Here is a 7,891-nt window from a genome sequence, read left to right on the forward strand (position 1 = left end):
GCATCGGACCGCAGTCCGGAACTAACTAGGGCCCTGCCCACTACATTGGACCGAAGCCCAGAAACTGCATCGGGCTGAAGCCCAGAACTAACTGTGACCTTGTCCCCTACATCGGACCGAAGTCCGGAACTAACTGCATCGGATCGAAATCCGAAACTAACTGGGACCTTGTCCCCTGCATCAAACCGAAGTCCGGAAACTGACTGAGCATAACATGGCATAACATACGCACATATACTGCATACTGCATCAGACCGAAGTCCTGAACACATAATACAAAACATACTTGAATCACAAAGACATCAATCAATCTAACTACTGCATCGGACCAAGGTTCGTAACTACTGCTAACTAAACGGGCTGGCATTATGGCCGTAGACCCGTTCCTACTAGAAGGAAGACTCACCTTATAGTCTAGCTGTTGAATGAACTACTCTGGAGTCTGTCTGCTGCTGCTACGGTTTCACCCTGGCTACAATTTCCATAAGTACACTCAATCAAATATTGATAACTATACTGAGGGTAAAATGACTATTTTACCCCTGGTCAAAGTCAACCTCTAGGTCAAAGTCAACATATAGTTGACCTGACTCATCGAGTTGGGCCACCAACCTCTTCGATCTACTCACATTTCTCAATTCTGCTTGCTACTGCTCGTCGAGTTTTGCATAGACTCGGTGAGTTCCTCTTTGATACAAACACTTAGTCAATCTGCATCTGACTTGCCGATTTGTATAAACAACTCGTCGAGTTCTCCTTCATCATATGAACACTCCAACTGGGACTCGCCGAGTTGTATGTAACACTGTAAATTTCAAAACAATTTTTTTCAAATTTTTTATAAAACATAATTCATTTAATATTCCGAAAACAACCATATTTAATTATCCAATTCAAGTAAATACAAAATCCCAAGATCTCAAAATCATAACTCCCATGCGTGTGTACTGATCAAGCCAGCGCCTTCCCACGATCGTCACTAGTACCTTAAACAAATAACATCAAACACTGTAAGCACAAAGCTTAGTGAGTTCCCCAAAATACCACATATAACACATATTAGACACTCGAGGCTATAACTCTGTGGGTCCGTGCACCCAAACTCTGTGAACCCTCAGGTTCTAACTCTGTAAACATGCACAGCATAAATCACATAGAAATAATGCAGTACAACACATAACATACAAAGTATACAAATACTCTATCACATAACTCTGGTTACCTACTCAAGGTAAAGTATAGTGAGAAGACTCACCTCGCGTGTCTCGGTAAGTCGTAAATCCTGAAATCACTGGTGCTCGATCTCCCGAGCTATAGTCCTCCTATAGCATAATACATCTCTAATTAACACTTTCCCAACTAAGGTTGACTACTCTTTAACAGTCAACTTAGCTCAACGCTGGTCAACGGTCAATGGTCAACTTTGACCGGACTTGGCGAGTGCACTATAGCGACTCGGCGAGTCTGAGCGTATACACTGATTTCCCTGGAATCCTCCCTTGACACGTTGAGTATTCTCCTAACTCGACGAGTTCCACCTGGCATGAGTTGTGGGGCCACCACGACTCAACTCGCCGAGTCTCAAGAACAAGTCGGCGAGTCCAGCTTGATTCAGTCCACCTGTCCACTCTGACTCCCCCTAACTCACTAAGTCAGCCCTCCCCAACTCGGCAAGACCACTCGCTGTGTGGTCGGGGCAATATTCATACTACTCGCCGAGTCTGTTCTTCGGACTCGGCGAGTCCGTGCCATGCAATGACTCAAACTTGCTCATAAGGTCAGATCCAGTCTATTAACCCATAGATCCAGTCCTTCCAAGCTTATTTAGCACGTAAAGTCACTATCTTGATGCACATACAATATCTATATGAACATATATGATGCTTTTGTCTCAAATACTACAACTCAAGGTCATAAACTCCATTGCTATACATAAAGCTTGATGAGTGAGGCTCTCTGGACCTCTATGGATCCAGATCCAGAGCCTCAACACAAGAAGGGAACTATTTGGCATCAAATCAACCCAATAATGTCCATAAGAAACCCTAAATCCCATTATACTTCACAAAACAGAAGATAAGCCGAAATCATACCTCTAGATCGATGATCTAAGCTTCAAATCCACAATATAGCAACCTCCTTTGCTTCCTCTTGTCTAGAACCTCCTCCTTCTTTGATAAATAACACACACAAGGTCAAGAAATGCTTCCTTTCTCTCTCAAAACGTTCAAGCACTCAAGGGTTTCTCTCTAAGGGTTGGGTGAGCACAAATGACGGCCATAAGGCCCTTTAAATAGGTCTCAAACCCCGGAAATTAGGGTTTCACCACACAGCGTGGACTCGCCGAGTCCACTCTTGGACTCGCTGAGTCCGGACGCGAACCCGTGCCCAAAACCGCGATCCTACTCGGTGAGTTTGAGCTCCAACTCGTCGAGTCCACTCACAATTTCCAAAGATAAGCCCAAAATAGATACCTGGAAATTCCGGCTATTACATTGTATGAACAACTCGTTGAGTCTGTTCTTGAGATATGAAGATTGCCTTAGACTCGCTGAGTCAGGGCATTGACTCGCCGAGTCCCTCCATGGATGAGTCCGATCTCTGACTCACTGAGTCCCCCTAAAACTCACTGGTTCCACTCGGCATAATACATAGAAGGGTAAAACTCGAGGACTCGCGACTTGACTCGCCGAGTCTGAAGAACGACTCCCGAGTCGGTTGCATGCCACTTCTATACAATCGATTCTGCTCAAAACCAACTTTACGTGTACATATGCATGAAAAGGGATTTAAAGGCTCGAAATAAACTTAAAATAGTAGATCTAGGGCTTTCATGCAAAATGGCTCCACAAAGGCAATAGATACGGGCTCTTGAAGCTCAAGCCTAGGTAGATTCAAAGGCCATTCCACTCAATATGATCTCTATATTACAATCAAGCTAGGAAATGGATAAAGATGGATTAAATGGGGTTTCTAAAAGAAAAATCATCATGGCAACAGAAAAGATCCGAAATATACCTCAATGGACTCTAGATTGAGTTCTAGATCCTTGCTCTTCTCCTTCTCCTTGGTCCTCCTTCATTCTCTTCTTCAAAGTTCAAGGAAACGCACACAAACACTCAAATCACAAAGGGGAGGGTTAGGGTTTGCTAAGGATGCTCTGAGAGTGAAGGGGGCGAGTTTGGGGCTCATAACATGGTTTAAATAGGATGCAAAACCCGTGTATATAGGGTTTCTTCTAGACTGATGGACTCGTCGAGTCTAGGGTATGGACTCGCTGAGTTGCCAACTTAAACGTGCTTACAATCTCGTCTCTACTCGGCGAGTCGGGCCTACAACTAGCTGAGTCCCAACTAAAATACCAAAAATATATAGATTAAAATACATACCAGAAACCAGGTGTTACAACTCTCCCCCACTTATTTTAGACTTCGTCATCGAAGTCTGTTGCTGCCGCATCTGAAAATAAATATGGGTAGTGCTCCCTCATCTCCTCCTCGGCCTCCCATGTCCACTCAGACCCCTTCCGGTGCTGCCACTGCACCTATACCAGCTGAACCACCTTGTTCCTCAAGGTCTTCGTCTTTCGATCCAAAACCTCAACCGGTCTCTCAGTATAATTCATGCTGCTATCAACCTGAATATCCTCCAAGGGTACAACTGTTGACTCATCTACCAAACACTTCCTCAACTGGGAAACATGGAAAGTGTTGTGGATCTGGCTAAGCTCTGCCGAAAGATCCAATCGATACGCAACCCGACCCACCTGGGCCAAAACTCTGAAAGGACCGATGAACCTGGGGCCAGTTTGCCCCTCTTCCGAAACCTGATGACACCCTTCCAGGGTGATACCTTCAGGAGGACCATATCGCCTACCTGAAACTGCAAGTCTGATCACCTCCTGTCGGCGTAACTCTTCTGCTGACTCTACGCAGTCTACAGTCTATTACAAACCTGCTGGATCAACTCTATCGTCTTGAGCACCACTTCAGTGCTCCCAATGACACGTTGACCGACCTCGCCCTAACAAATCGGGGTCCTTCACTTCCTCCCATAGAGCATCTCGAAGGGAGGGTGGTCAATACTCGCATGATAACTGTTGTTATACGAAAATTCCGCTAATGGAAGATACGTATCCCAACTGCCACCAAAATCTAGAACGCATGCCCGGAGCATGTCCTCAAGAGTCTGAATCATCCTCTCGCTCTGCTCGTCCGTCTGAGGATGGAAAGTGGTGCTGAAATGGAGACGAGTACCCACCTCGTCATGAAACCGCTTCCAGAATCTGGAAGTAAAACGGACATCTCGATCTGACACCACTGAAACAGGCACTCCATGTCGTGCCACAACCTCTCGCACATAAATATCGGCTAGCTTCTCAGCCGATATGCTCTCCTGGATCGGTATAAAATGAGCACTCTTCATCAACCCATCCACTATAACCCAAATTGAATCCACTCCACGTGCGGTCCTGGGGAGCTTAGTGACAAAATCTATGGTGATGTCTTCCCATTTCCACACTGGAATGTCTAACGGCTGCATCTTACCGTGAGGCCTTTGGTGCTCCGCCTTAACCTTCCTGTAGGTTAGACACCTCTCCACATACCAGGCGACATCCCGCTTCATGCAGGGCCACCAATAGTCGGGTCGAAGATACCTATACATCTTCGTTGCCCCTGGATGGATGGAAAATTGAGACTTATGAGCCTCGTCCATCAGCACTTGCCGTACTCTGCCCCAGTACAGTACCCAAACTCTCCCATGAAGGGTCAACAATCCTTGACTATCATAGTCAAAGGAAGCTACTCGGCCCACAATCCTCTCACACTTCTGCCTTTCCTGCTTGAGGCCCTCGACCTGAGCCTCTCTGATCTGCTCTAACAATGGAGTAATTACTATCATCCTCAAACATATGTCCCTGATCGGGGCTGCTGTTGCCTTACGGCTCAAGGCGTAGGCCACTATGTTGGCCTTCGCTGGGTGATAAAAGGATCTCACAATCATAATCCTTTACCACATCTAACCACCACCGCTGCCTCATGTTAAGATTCAGATGATCCATGAGGTACCTCAGACTCTTATGATCCGTGTAGATGGTACAACGGACCCCATAAAGATAATGCCTCCAAATCTTGAGAGCAAACACCACTGCCCCCAGCTCTAAATCATGCGTATGATAGTTAGCCTCGTGAGGCTTCAACTATCTCGAGGCGTAAGCTATCACACAGCCTCGCTGCATCAACACTACTCTCATACCTGTGATCGAAGCATCACAATAGACTACAAAATCCTCTACTCCCTCTGGCAGGGTAAAGATCGGTGCCTCACACAATCTCTGCCTGAGGGTCACAAATGCTGCCTGCTGCTCAATCCCCCAGCAAAACACCACCGACTTCTTAGTCAGTCGGGGGAGCGATGCAACTATCTTGGATAAATCCTGGATGAATCTCCTGTAGTACCCTTCCAAACCTAGGAAGCTCCGAATCTCATATGGAGACTTCGGGACCTCCCACTGCATCACGGCCTCTATCTGATGGGTTTTGAGCATTCTAACACTTCCTAAGTGTACATGCAACCCTAATAACCTTGGATCTATGTTTGTCTAATTTGTCATGCAAAGTTGAATTCCAAGGTTATATCCTATCTAGCATACATGGGGAACAATTTTAACATAAAGTATAGATAGAATAACTTACCTTGTTGTTGCTTGTGTTCCTTGAAACCTTGTGAGCCTAGCACCTCAAGTGGTGATGCCTCAAATGCTTCACACAACACCAAATGCTCTTGGAAGAACTTATGAGAGAATACACACTCTACAAAATCGGCCAAGCCCCCTTATTACTTAGTGTAACCGATTTGGGAGGAGATCATATTCCTTATATAGTGTTGACACATCTAGGGTTAAACCCTAATGTGTCATGACTCTTCATTTCCATGATCCATGGGTTTGTAACTCCCATGGAGCATCCATGGAGCATCCTATGGGTGGAACCCAACTTGATGATCCATGGAGCCTTTTAGCCCACTATACAAGATATGGATGATTTACTTAATCAACCCATATATTTAATTAGTTATCTTTTGATCACTTAATTAATTCTAAATTAATTCTTGATCAAACTAATCAAATAATATTATTAATATATTAGAACTTATAATATATTAATAATCTCCAAGCGTTATTTCTCTCATTTAGTTTATCCAATTGCATGGTGCCATGCAACCCAAATGGACCATGCCGGGTCGGGTCAAGTACATACCAGAAATAGTTATGGACTTAGACACCTTATCCAACACTATCTTGGTCAGATCTACCAAAATACCCTTCTGATTGACTAGGTGCCCAAGGATCTGCACCTCACGCCACCAGAACTCTCATTTGGAGAACTTTGCGAAAAGTCTCTCCCTCCTCAGAATCTCTAGCACCTCCCTCAGGTGCTCCTCATGCTGCTCCTGAGTCTTGGAATAAACCAAGATGTCATCAATGAATACTATCACCGATCGATCCAACAACAGCTGATAAACGCGGTTCATGAGATCCATGAATGCAGCCGGAGCGTTGGTGAGCCCAAACGGCATCACCACGAACTGATAATAACCATACCGGGTCCTGAAAGCAGTCTTCTGCACATCCTCATCCCTGAATCGCATCTGATGATACCTGGAGCGTAAATCGATCTTGGAAAACCAAGACGCTCCCTGCAGCTGATCAAACAAATCATCTATCCTCGGGAGTGGGTAACGGTTCTTCACCGTTACCTTATTCAACTCCCGATAATCTATACACATACGGTGCGATCCGTCCTTCTTCTTCACGAACAAAATCGGTGCTCTCCGGGGCGAACTGCTCGGCCTGATAAAACCCTTGTCTAGCAGCTCATGCAGCTGCGTAGACAACTCCTGCATCTCTGGGGGAGCCAACCGATACGGTGCCTTAGCTATCGGAGTCGCAATAGGGACCAGGTCAATCCTAAACTTGACTTGTCTCTCGGGAGGTATTCCAGGCAAATCCTATACCGGAACATCATCAACTGTCATCTTGCCCTTCTCCTGGGCATCTAAAACAAAGGCAATATAACCGGCATAACCTTGCTGGAAATAGTGCCTTGCTCTCGCTGCTGAACACAGAACTGGTCCGTGTTGTGGCTTCTCACCCTGAATCACTAACTCTCCCCCACTGGGAGTGCGAACCCTCACTAACTTCAGCTCACAATCTATCACCCCCCATTGGGGCTCAGCCAATCCATGCCTACTATGACCTTATTCCCTCACAGGGGAATAGGTACCAAGTCCACTGGAAACTGCTCATCGAATAACTATAGAGAACATCCTCTGTGTACTCTCGCCACCCTAATGGTCCTGTCAGCTGCTATCTCAACCTCAAGTGGATAATCTAGCTCCCATGTAGCTCTGCTAAACTTCTTGCTAAGCGCAAGAGAGACGAATGATCGGGTAGCCCCCGTATAAAACAATATTGTGGCTTAAATGCCGTTCACTGAGAACGACCCTATACAAAACATATAACCATAAGAAACAATCAATAATAAATGCAGAGATAAGGGAAAAATACATACCCGTCACCACGTCAGGAGTCGTTCGCGCCTCCTCTGCTGTCAGCTGAAAAGCCCTACTTTTCGCCACCGACATCTCAACTCGGCCCTGACGGCCATCTATAATCCTCAAAGTAGCAGGAGCAGGTGCTGCACCTTCCCCATAGCAGCTAAACTTAGACACTGGGACTTTTTATGTCTCTTCTGATTGCACTGGAAGCAAATCAGATCTGATGCCTCAATGGCGGTAGTAGTGGCTGTACAATCTCTGCTCATATGCCTCGTCCGACTGCACTTGTAGCAGCCGGAACTCCCTGCCTTGTACGCCCCATCGTGCAATC

Source organism: Lactuca saligna, chromosome 5 (assembly GCF_052625555.1).
Source record: "Lactuca saligna cultivar CGN05327 chromosome 5, ASM5262555v1, whole genome shotgun sequence".
NCBI lineage: Eukaryota > Viridiplantae > Streptophyta > Magnoliopsida > Asterales > Asteraceae > Lactuca > Lactuca saligna.